Below are 13297 nucleotides of genomic sequence, written 5' to 3'. Positions count from 1 at the left end.
TGACCGTAGGCGTAGTGTTGAGTCTATTAGTTACTCTAACACACACACACACACACACACACACACACACACACACACACACACACACACACACACACACACACACACACACACACACACACACACACACACAACACATCACTCCAGTGAACTAAGAACACAGGAGACATTTAGTCTGCTAGAAGATTGCTGCCAAGTAAAATATGTATTTATTGGCACAATTAAAACGTTGCTATTGTGGTTTCACTACACTCCAGGTTTACATGCACAAAATAAGTTATATTAAAATAATTATTTTATTCTCAGCCTCATCAAAATCCCAGGAGAGACACTTGAGTCAGATTTGTTTGCCATTACTTTAGGAAACACCTCGAGAGAATCCTTTCAAATTTGGCACAAATGTTTACTTGGAGATTAACTGATTTCAATTTGTGTGGAGTCAAAGTTCAAAGGTCACGGTGACCTCACATGCTTTTGGCTAGATATCAGTGGTATATAGGCAAAGGTCACCGTCACCTCATGAGTCTTGAAAAGGCGGAAGGTTGATTCTAGTCTAGTCACTTAAATTGTCTGTCTACTGTACAACACATTTAGACAGTGACTGGATGACAGATTGTCGCCCTGTTGCCTGACTTCACATCTTGTGTCAACACAAACAGTTTCAGGCCGAGACACTAAAAGCAACACCCAGCTCAGTTTTATTCTTTGTTAGTCTACAACTCCAGATCCCTGCAGCACAATCCAAAATTAGACACATTGATAAAGTCACACACGTATTATAACCTTATTAAGAACGCCCCTCAGGGCCCAAACAGCAGAGTCTGACAGAGTCGTATTACCGATTCAAAAGTAAGAGCATCATCTAACGTACAAACCCAAAGTACGACAAATGAATTCAGCCAAATATAAACCTCAATTATTTCTTAAAAACATGATCAGGGCTAAATTGTTTGTTTCTGTTTCTGTTAACAACACCAGCAACGTACATTATTTATCTTAAAGATCCTGTTCTCTCTTTTCCAGAAAATGTAATATTCTGCATTAAGAAAATTCAGAATTTTCAGAAAGTCTAATCCCAACACTCGCTGCTTCATTTCAAACAACCTATTAATCTTATTAATCTGCACATGTGCTACTGGGACTCGATGGAGTAAAGGTCCCACCAATGCTACATTTTAAAAGTTTGAAGAAGCTAAGGAAGATGATTTACAAAATCAAAAACCTTCCTGAAATCTGAAAAGCAACAAAAAAATCATAGCACAAGCAATTACACTTGAGAAATGGTTCAGATAAGTTCAGAGTGAGTACAGGAATATTAATTTTCTTCCTGCAGCAGATGAATGAGTCAAATTACCAACAAGCAGAACATGTTGGATTGTAGGAACACTTTCAAATGCTTCCAGCCTATTATCATGAACATTAATTGTTCAAAACACTCTCATTGCATAGATTGAAACTCAATAGCGGGTCCATGTCCCATCCACTAGCATGGAGGAGGTCTGGTTTATGACCTATACTCCAGCCAGTCTGTTGGGGATTGTTTCATGTGGCTTTGTCCTTGCGACTAAACTAGACTCAACTGTTTGTGTTTAAAGTGGAACTAGAGTTTTGGTCATGAACAACATGTATGTTTTGATTTCTCAGGCATGTGGACCAACAGAGTTAAGTGCTGTCCCAAACTAGGACAGGCCAAAGTCAGAGCAGCTGCAGTACACTGTACAGGCCGCTCAGAGACGCCCTCCACTCTGCAACCACGAAGATAACGTCTCTGAAAGAGGGAAACAAGGCTCTAAAAAAGCAAAGTCAACCAGGTGGAAAATGGACAGAGGCAGGTGGAAAACCAGCTCAGACAGGAACACGCACTCCTAAAAAAAAAAAGGTCTGCCGGAACTGGGAAGGTTGGCACGAAAGGCTGCACAGACAAACCTGGTGGTGAAGAAGAGCGAAGAGAAGTGCAAGAGCAGGTGTGACGCAGGAGGACGGACAAAAAACAGCAAGAGAACATGATTCAAGAGGAACCAAAGGAGGACAAGACTCAACATCAACAAGAAGAAAGAAGAGAAGCTGCAGAGCAAAGACAAAGCGGAGGTAGAGACCAACATGAGTGAGGATACATGACTGAATGACAGATAAAGAGCTAAAACCAAAGAACATCTGTCCTCCTGACACCTTCACTCTTTTCTTTCCCTCTTCCTGGAACAGCTTCCCTATCTCCCCCCTTCATCTCCCGCCTCCTTCTCTCTTCTCCACTGATTATCACTCCACCCTCCGAAACAAACCCCCTCCCCATGGCTCCTTGTGCGTGTTTGACATGTTCTAACCATGTAAACCATTAGATATGATTCAACCCCAGTGAATTACACCTCCCTGTGTTTCCTGAAGATTGATACAGGGTTCATGGCTCCCAATTACCGGTACATTTGTTTTCAGAGGAACAGATCTGCTTTTTATCTTTTAATTTGCAACTCAATTTAATATATTTACTTATTTTACACTGCTACATACTTCTCACAGATGTGACCTTCATTATAACACCGGTATTATTCAAATAGACCTTGTGGCTGCAGAGATGTAGTCGCTACATTTCGGTTGTATTATTTTCGAGCAGGAGCCCGAGGCTAAGGGGAGAAGAGGTTAAATCAAAATAGAAGGTTGCTAATGAGTTATTATTTTAGATGTTGGTAAATGAGTCACAGTTATTCTTACACTTGATGAAATCGGTCCCAGTTTACTCTGATAAACACACAAAGGGTCAGAACTGATATATTATTTAGTCGTTCTGATAAGAAGTAGAATTAGCCCTGTCGCTAATGGCAACACATTGTCTTCCTTATTCTCTGGGCATCCAATGGCCCAAAAGACCAAAATACAATAAATGAAACACTCCTATAGCCACATACCTTTGAGGTTTTTTTTTAATGGTTTTGGCTTTATATGACTTTTATTTCGCAATGAAGACAATTCCCCTTTAATCTATCACAGCTAAAATGCTGACAATTGTATTTGTGGCTCTGTCCTGTAGTAAAGATGACGAAGGAAAAAGCATTAGAGAACGAGAATACACCTTACTATCGTCAAACAAAAGTTATTTTCGCTTCAACTAAGTTGTACGCTCACATCACAGCTTAAAATGTGACACGGCAGCGTTTTTCATTCAGTCTAAAGCAGCTGTGGAACCACAGATGCTGCAGTTATCACTACAATCATCTGCATTCATATATACAAGCAGACGTCGGCTTTTAGATACAGATTCAAACACCTCCGCTGGCTGCAGATCCATCAGTTAAAACGGTGTATTCATATTTGTAATGTTTATGATCGCTGACAAATATTTTCTTTTTACAGTCTTCAAAGTATACAGATCGAGCCAAACCAGACTTTTGTAGTTTATCAGATTTCCGCTCTCTCTGTTTTTTTCGTGATAGATGTAATAGATATTTATATAAACATCGTACGTCTACTGTAGAATTTTAATTTGATATACCCCTTAAGTGCTGTTATTTGTATAAGACACTGCAAAGGTCGACTTTTGTATCATACGTATTTGTGATGATTTGTTTTGGCCACATGAATCCAGCACCCCCCCAACACACACACACACACACACACACACACACACACACACACACTCCTATTCCTGCCTTTAAAATTCGGACCGGCTCAGTTGTTTTTATAAACTTTGGAACACGACACTTGATCCGAGTGACTCTGAGAAAAGAAAATCCACATTAAAATCAATGTTCTTGTCATGAGGAGAACTTCAATATCCTCCGTGGCGCTGGGGGGGGGGGGGGGGGGGGGGGGAAATCTTTGCAGAAATAACTTTGATGTCACCGGAGTTATCTGGGCTCTTTGACGTGCAGTCTCTTCAAACCTTCATTACAAACCGGTGCTGAGTTTCAGAAAGACGCCGGTGTTTACCGGGTGTACAGGTTATAATGAAACACATGTCATGTAGAAATTATGGAAACTTTAGTTTTGGAAGCTTGACTCGGCCGAGGGACTGAAAGTCAGGACGTGTCAGCCTCAGCTTTCTGACCAGTCGATATTAAAAAATCTGTCTCCTGCAAGTCTCCCCTGACTTTATAAGTCCAATACCAAACCTCTGGAGTATCACTTTCAGATGAAAAATAAATCCTGAGGTTTAATCTCACACGCAGAAAGGCTGTGAATATTGTGCACTGTGGTGGGTGAGAATAATTCTAATATTGATACAACTATAGAAGGCAAATAACCACAGGGCCGGGAAGCCGTGTGAGAGGGTCTCTGGGACTTGGCGGAGGTTTGGCAGTCTGAACAAGTGAGGCACACAGAGAGAGAGAGAGAGAGAGAGAGAGGGGGAAGAAGCTGTGAGCTGATCAGAGCGGACCCGTGAACCCTGCGGTCATTTCCATTTAGTAATCCACTCAAGAGGTGGAATGAGTAGCTGCGGCCGAGCCGACCTCCGCACACCCGCCGTCCAATGGGCAGCCTTGTTCTCCCGCCGGCGTGGGGGCGAGCGAGAGAGTGGGCAGGTGTGAGGAGAGAGAAGGAAAAGACAAGAGGGGGAAATGAGCGAGAGAAGTTGCGCCTAATGGAAATGGCGAGATTGCGTATACCTGAGCATTTAACACGGCTAGGAAGAAAGTGCATTGGTGAGAGGGAGGAAAGGGGGAGGGAGATAATGCTCCTGACCTCCTGACCTCTGAATCCAGAGTTTCCTGTATTGGCTTCCTGTTCCCGGGTGGGACCTTGACCAACCCGGTCCCTAGGAAGACACTCAGCAGTCTGTCCCAAGGACGCCGCCGTGGATTCACCCGTCCATTGATTTGAATTGGGGGAGACTAAGCATCATTTGTTGCCTCATTCAGACTCCATTATTTATTTATCCCTCTATAATCAGGAGTAACCTTCATCTTCGAGTTTGTTTGCTCTATATAACTCTGTCCACACAGGAGGAGGAAGAGTAGGAGGAAGGGGGGGCAGACTGGAAGAGATTTAAACATTTACTTGTCGGCGATGCATCGAGTTTCTACCGTATAGTCGACCTCTGAAGTTGAGGCGTCCTTGCAGGTTGTTTGCTACACTTAATATCCGACTTTACTGTCTGCACCCCCCCACCCCCCACCCCCCCCGAGCTCTCAATCACAGAGCTCAGACATCTCATCATTATTGCATAAAAGCAATTGAATGGTATTAGCGAGTCAATATGAATGCCTAGTCTCCCCCAATTTATTCTTTGACGTATTTCGCTCGCTGTCGAAAAAAAGCTTCTTGTGGTTGCAGGTATAAAATTAAACTATAAATCCTTTTAGTGAACAAAGGGAATCCGTTTTCTAAGGCGTGATTTTATCGAATCTTTACTTTGTGCGAGGCTAACGTTTGCAAACTCTATACTTCTGTATAAATTAAATTAGTTTGAATGTTCCCTGACTTTACGACCCATCTCTACTTGTGTCCACTCACTTTTCCAAATTAAATTTTCTCTAAAACGTGTCCACAGTAGCAGCTTTTGGGCTAAAGTTCCGTAATTGTGCTTAAAAGATTCACTAATTAACTGTGTTGTTCATATTGAGCATAAACTCTACTTGCCTAAGTCCTCACGCACGCGTTGGAGGCTTCAATGAAGATGTTGTACACTCACTTTGAGCGTGGTGATGTTTTGTTTTTGCAGGATTGCAGCTGGAGAACCTGGTTTGTGTTTATCTGTTCGTGGAGCATTGCAAAGACAGCTAGCATAGCTTAGCATGAAAGCCGGCGTGTTGTGGATCATGTGACCTGAGCAGGAAACTGTAATTATTGTAAGTTGTTGTGTCGAACGCATACGCAGCAAGAATCAGGCTCGGTCAATATGTACATTGCAATTTGACACTGTTCACTGTTTTGCTTTTTGCATTGGGCATTGTGCATTTCACCTTTTACTTCACTTTTTATAGCTTTTATCTTTTATATATTTTTAAATAGATATGTTTATGTCTAAATAAATGCTACCTTGTATAAATATTAGAAAAAGTGAGTAAATAAGAAGTAAATAGTGAGCAAATATATATTGTTTTTTTTATTATTAGTATTGTTTTTCTTATGTGTGGTGTATTTATTGTGTTTTTATGTTTCTATGTTCATTGTATGCACCAATAACCAGAGCAAATTCTAGGTAGGTGTAAACCTACTTGGCAATAAATACCTTCTGATTCTGATTCTGATTCTGATGTGAGTGGTTAGCAGGAGGGCTTCAAGGGATTTTGGGGGCTCAGGGCAAAAGGAACCTGGGGGGCTCAAACCAACCCCCACCTCAGATATAGTAGTCTGTATATTGTGTATATATTTCAGATTATGTTGTCGTGGCTGTCTCCTGTACCCGGTTGTGGAATTGTTGGCTAATATTATCAGCCGCTCTCGGGGGAAACAGCTGGAAGCCCAATGGCAGCACCCCCGCTCCAGACACTGTCTGTATCACTTCATACTTTTGCTCCGGTGTCAGCATTTATTTATTTCAGCCTTCACTGTTTTTCTCCCAGTGCTGTGACAACAGTGACCACTATTCAGCATTTTTTTTTGTGTCTTTTTATGTTATCATGTTTTTTAACATTATCCTGACAGTGCAGAGTTGTGTTGGTAAAAGAAGAAATGACAGAAACGATCCAGGTGTGTGTGTGTGTTTGTGTGTGTGTGTGTGTTACTTTCAGCCGTTCCCTCTCACAATGCACCTTTAAAACCAAATCATTTTTTAAAATTTCTCCGAGCTACAATCTGCTTGACTCTGTCTCAGCTTAATGTTTTACATATCTCTTGTCAAAATTAGGGCCTGAATGATTGAGGGTGTTCTCTCTGCCTGTTGGAGGCCGCTGGATAATTCATCCTCCGTCTTTTCTGTGTTCAGCTCTGTTTAACCCTGTGAACCCCCCCCCCCCCCGTCTCTGTTCTCTCTCTGTAGCTGTGGAGCCTCAAAGCCCTTTTCCACCACAATGTGTCTGTAAATCTCAAGGTGCAATTAGCCAGAGGAAGAAGAAACAATCACACAATCCCATCTCATAATTGATATTGAGCCCTTCTACATCCAAACGACTGCAAAAGATCCAATCTTTCCATTTTATTTGATAAAGCTGCGAACTCCATCATATCATAATACGTACCGCATCACAGACACACACACAGACACACACACACATCTCTCTGCATCTTCCCTGAGCCAGGCTGGTGGTTTTGTGTTTTTTCCCCCGATGGCGAGATAATGACCCTCATCGGTGTGTGAGATTTCTGATTAGCAGCAAAACAACAATGACTGCTAATTACCACCTGAAAGACAAAGCAGCGCTGACAGAAGCTTCTTTCAGATCCTTGGCCTGTGTGTGTGTGTGTCTGTGTGTGTGCCTGTGTGTTGCTTTGTCTACGTGCATGTGGTTGATTTCCCACTAGAGGATATAAATAAAAAAGAGCGAGATTGACCGAGGGTAAGAGGCAAGTGCTCCGGTGAGACACGTGGAAAGAGACGGAGGGGACGGAGGGAAACAAAGGCGGTGATGATGGAGTCGTCAACAGTTCTTATTTACCTCCAGCACTTCTCCTCCCTCGACTCCTTACAGCGTGTAAAAGTTAAATAAAAAAAAGGAAAAGCGCATTTGATTTTTTCCCCCAACAAAAACATCAGTAACACAAACCCGTGCAAGGATATTTTCATTGTTGCTAGGAGATGCAAAGAGCTGCTAAAAAGAGGAGTGAATTCCTCACACGTAAAAACATGTTGTTGCAGTGTCTCGAGTAGATTTAAAAACCAAATCTCAAAATCACTGTCATTTGTGCAGCAGCACCGCGAGGTCTGTTTCCCCGGCTCGAGTAAATCTTCTAAAACCTCCACGCTGCTGCCGATTCGCTGACAAGAGGCGCCGGCTTCACCGTGTCCCCACTGCTCCGGCTGGGGATTTGGCGTGTCCTCCAGCGAAATGTGTCCCGATGAATATTTGATACCTATTGGTTTGGTTCAATATGGCATGCATAATGAAGCACAACGGAGCTGCATCAGGAATGCAGTAGTGTGAAGGGAGAGAGAGAGAGAGCGGCGACACACTCGCACAACTGGAAACTCACAGGCAGTGACACACAACATTTCTCAATTTTTTGCAGTTGTAGCTCTGCAGTGAGCCGGTGACTAATTATTGTGTCACTGTTAGATGATTAATACGCTTGAAAATCGTTTATTTTGCATTGTTTCATAAGATACGGGAAATAGGAGACAGTGATTCATCATTTATGTGTAAAAAAAAAAATCACATTTGGCTTTTCAATATGAATATTCTGCAATTAATTAACATTTTTCCCCCCTATGGACAACTTAACTATCTTCAACTGCCAGATTTTTGAATGTCGGCCATTCATGGTTATAGCAATATTCATGAAACTTAGTAAATACATGATTCCTCCGAGCTTCAGCAGGAATCAACTTTGGATGATGATCTCTCAGATCAACCTCAGCTCAAGGTGTGAAGCTGCATGTATGGATCTAATAGAAAGACTGTAGCCTGGAGAGTGGCATGAGCAGGAGTGTGTCAAGAAATTAGGAGGCCCTGGGCAAAAGTAACCTGGAAGAGGGGGGTACAAAATACGATTAAGATTAAGATATGATTAAGATACATTTATTTGTCCCAAACACATGCACAGACATGCACAAGCACACTCATGCAAGGACGGAAATTTAACCTCTGATTTTAACCCATCTGGTGCAGGACACACGGAGCAGTGGGCAGCCATGTACGGCGCCCGGGGAGCAGATGTTGGGGGAGTAAGGTGCCTTGCTCAGGGGCACTAGACAGGGTAGGGAGAATCCTCTTGGATTTTTGGACAGATCAATCCAGGTTCGTTTTTTTGTTGTTTCTCCGTGGAGTCGAGCCGGGGACAAACCAGAGACCTTTTCTGCCCATAGTCCAAGTTTCTGCCACTAGTCCACCGCCTCTCCAATACAAGGGGGTAAACATGACTTTTCCGGGGTCTCTGGTGACCTTTGACCTTCGCAGGAAGCTCCACTGTCTCATATTACCTTTCTGCTTTTTCCTTCCACCCTCCTCTTCGATGGTTTCATCCTTTCTGTTTCCTTTCTTTACATTGTGAAAGTTCTCCGGTGTCTTTTCTTCTAACTTCCAGCTCCAGTTGAACGTTCCCTTTCCAGCCGTCCTTGGATTAATCCATTTTCTCTCTCTCCCTCTCTAACGAGCCTCTTTTCTGCTTAATTAACATTAGCCGGGGCTTGTTTGTGCAAGACTGCTATTCAGGTCATGAATAAACTAGGGACTGGAACTGGTTTCTTTTTGCATTCTGAGAACTATTTAGTTCCTCCATATTCATCCGGCTTATCGGGCGCATTGTGTGTGTGTGTGTGCGTGATTGTTTGTGTGTGTGTGGTTTCCTAATGAATAGAGGAATGCTAATGGTGGTAAAACAGTGATTTCTCCAGCTGATTGGCTGTAATGGATGGTACTCAGAGCTCCTTCATAATTGATGAGGATGTCTTGTGGATGTCCCACTGCTGTTGTGCACTGACGCTAGTGCGAGTGTATACGTGCACGTGCCGAGACGCAGTGTTTTGTTTGGGGGGGGGGGTTTAAGACTCTGAGAGAAGTCTGCTCTTGTTATTTCTGCAGTCGCTCCTGTCAATTCCTATTAACTGCAGCACGCTCCGCTGTCTCCGTTATGTACGACCGCTGGATTGTTGGAGAGAAGCCGGTGTCAGGCTCCCTCATCAAATTGAAAGAAAAACAAAAGCCGCGATCTAATTGTTTGCAAAGGAGAGAACGCACACGGGCTGATTAAATCTCATTGTTTTGCATCTTGCTCGGAACAACAGAAACAGACGAGGGGAAGGAGAGAGGCAGGAACCCAACGCAATGCAGCAGAGCACATGGGGATCTTTCTCCATTGTCCCAGATTGCAGGCGAAGTGTGTGTGTTTGTTTGTGTGACTATTGGGGTAAACAAAAACACAAACAGACACACACTTCACACGGCGGCATCTGATGAAATAGTCTAAACTGCATGAAGACAGGCAGCCAAGGACGTTCGGCTGGCACTGGCTTGCCTGTACAGAACGTCTTGTTTGTCTTAATGAGAGATGGCGTCTACAGGTCTTATGACGTCTGCTGCAAAGATATTTTATTATTGCGGCTGCAGAGCTGAAAGGATGGATGTGTGAGGCGTAGGGTTGCAAAGGGACGGGAAGTTTCCATGGGAAGTTAAGCTCGGGAATTTGGGGAATTTTGAAAAACTACGCAAATTAAACGCTGGGCAATAAAAAGCGTACGCTGCACGTTGAATTTCAACCCTCTACTGTGCATTCTTCCATCACATGCGCAGATAATTCCCAGCATCCTTCACTCTACAGCAGGGCTATTGAGGCCTGCTGTAGAGTGAAGGACTAGTCAGGTAAGTTTCGATGATATTACAGGAAAATATATTAGCATGCTGATTGAGGATTGTTTATCTGTTCATCTAGCCTATTTCCATTCATTTATCCATCACTTTTAAATTATTTTTACAGACGATTCCATTGTTTTGCTAACTATTTATATCTCTGGCATTGCATTAGTGTTTTTTACAAACTTTTTTCTCATCTTATTCTACAGAACAATGCCACGTGCACTATCTCATGTGTGGAGACATTTCACCCCATCCAATGTAGAAGGAAAGGCTGTGTACATTTGCAAATACTGTGCAAAGACCTATGTAAAAAATGACACAACGATGCAGAAGCATATAGTCAAGTGCCCAAAGTTTCCTCAGGGCTCAAATCAGCCTATGACAAAACAAAATGTTTATATTTATGTCTGTAAATGACAAGGTAAATACAGTTAGTATATATTACCTACAACATTTCTAGTTTATTTCTGTTAATTTCGTTAATTCCCGTTAATTCCCGTTAATTCCCATGGAAAGTTTCCAACTTTGAATATTCCCGGAATTTTGCGACCCTAGTGATGCGCAGGGAGGAAGAGGAGGAGAATATGCCTTGGTTTTATTCAAACAGTTCCATGTAGAGACGTTGAGGTGAGGAGCCGACCGCAGGGTGAATGTCTGCGATGGAACATTTTTGCCCACGTACATTCCGACCGGTGTAAATAAACAACAGTTTGTGACACCTCCGCCGCCGCGGCACACCTGAAGGTCCTGGAGACACAGAAGCCTGCAGATTACCTCAAGGCCCCAGAGGGTCTCCCATCACTCCTACACACACCCCCCCCCTGCAGTTAAATACATCTTACTCACCCGCTCCTGCTTCTCTCTCCCGTTGTTGTGCTTTCATTCTGCATCCTCCACGACTCCCACGAGGGAACCTTCACCACCGATCGCATTTTTTACACTCGTTCTCTTGTCTCTTCTCGCTCCATCTTTTTCTCCACCTCCCCCCCACCACCCACCCCCCCATTCGCCAGGCAGGAAATGGAGGTAACGCAGACTGGCAGGTACACGGGCAGATGTAAAAAAGATCCAGGTATCTGTTGTCAGACCAAATCAACGAGGGTAGTTTCAAAGTTTCGCCCGCTACACTTTGTGTGAAGCAGATTTTCAGAATTTTGTTCTGTTATAACATTGATGCGTTGTCTATGTGGGGGGGGGGCTCTAAACATAGATTGACAGATTACTTCAGTTCCAGTAGCCGAATAACGCTGCCAGCTCCTGTTCTCTGGTCCCATCTGTGATTTGAGTACTTTGTACTTTAGTTTGTACATTAAAACATTACGATTCTAATCACTGTGTGAGTTGCACTAATCTCTCAGTGAGTTTTGACTGTGTGCTCATGAAGCCATTTCAAAGGATCAGTACAGCTAATGCTAGTTCCATCCCCCCTCCCGCTGCTTTCCAAATACAGACCTAGCAGGATACTGGGTCCTAGCAAGCGTTCGGGATTCTAAACAAACAGTGAAATCCTCTGATAGGGGATTTACAATATTAATCAACTTGTGGTTCAAAACCAGCAAACATGAAACCACATGTTAGTCTGTCAGTGCTGAGAAATATTCCACTCTGACTAAAAATATACAAATATGCAGTTGTATATAAAGTTGAATATATGCTGCTTAGTTTCATTATAGTTGTAAATTCCGGAGGAGGTTATCCATTCATTATTTGGGGAAAAGTCTGGAGACTACTTGCACAATTGGTCAGATGTAACTTTTTTAATTAGGTGTTGACCTTTTAGCTTTTTAACTTTGACAAAAAAAACACTCTGGAGGAGCTGTGTCTTTGTAAATGAAGGAATATAAACGACCAGACACATAAACCTGGATCAAAAAGGAACAAGAGGAAACAGATGAAGCAACGTGTTCACTTCCATTGAAAGAAAAGGGAGATTTAATGTCAAAAAGGATTTGGACAAAACCTGTTGGGAAATATAATAGTCTACATGCATTATTATCAGCATGAAAGCCGGACATCAGATAACACAGTTGTATTATCGCTGATGAAGATGAAACAGATCCTGTCCGTGTTTCACAATTTCAACCTTGTACTGTTCTTCACAGCAAGTTAAGAAAGTAATGAAATACGAGCAGGACAGCGCAGTCCTGGCAAAAAACCCCAGATCTTCCAAAAAAGAGAAAAATGAAATAAGATCTGTTTGCCCTTTTCCTTCATCACTGGAAGTCTACCGCATACGATTCTCTAAATGTAATCAGTTTGACGAAATATAAATGGACGCGTGAGAATTTACGAGTATGTGGCCAAGGCAAGGTGGGAGGAAAGAAATCTCAGAAGAAAGGCGATAAGATCCCCAAAAAAAGTTTGAGCGATGATGTGAAATTGTTGGAATGGCAAATAAAGCAACTTTTTTTCCCTGACAACACCAGCGTTCTGGGTCCTGACTCCCAGACGAATATCAAATCTGTTCCCGAAGGGAGAAGTGCCTTCATGATCCACTACCTCTCCTCAAATTGAATCTGTTCTGCTGCTTCCCTCAGTTGATAATAAGCAGGCGGGCGCCGGTGCCTTCCGCTTTTTAAATTACAGAGATATAAATGTACACATTTACATCTGGGACCTGCGCTGGAAATCGCACACGAAAGGCGTTTCATGGAACACTTGATCATATCTGTGGAGAATAACTTCGCCCACTTTCTTCCATAAAGATCAGCCCCGGAATGAAGTGTAAATCCACATCTCCTTCAGCATTCAGCATCGCAGCTGGGCCTCTCACATCGTAATGAGTATCACAGGGAACTGTTTTATAAAGAAGCACCCTGACACAAATTTATGCTCACCATCAAACCCGAGCCCTGAGAGTGGTGATCTATGAAAAATTGATCTAAATGCCAGAATCCTCGGGTCCCACTGATTCT

Source organism: Limanda limanda, chromosome 22 (assembly GCF_963576545.1).
Source record: "Limanda limanda chromosome 22, fLimLim1.1, whole genome shotgun sequence".
NCBI classification, from domain to species: Eukaryota; Metazoa; Chordata; class Actinopteri; order Pleuronectiformes; family Pleuronectidae; genus Limanda; species Limanda limanda.
The sequence above is the reverse complement of the archived record's forward strand: the minus strand, read 5'-3'. Positions refer to the sequence as shown.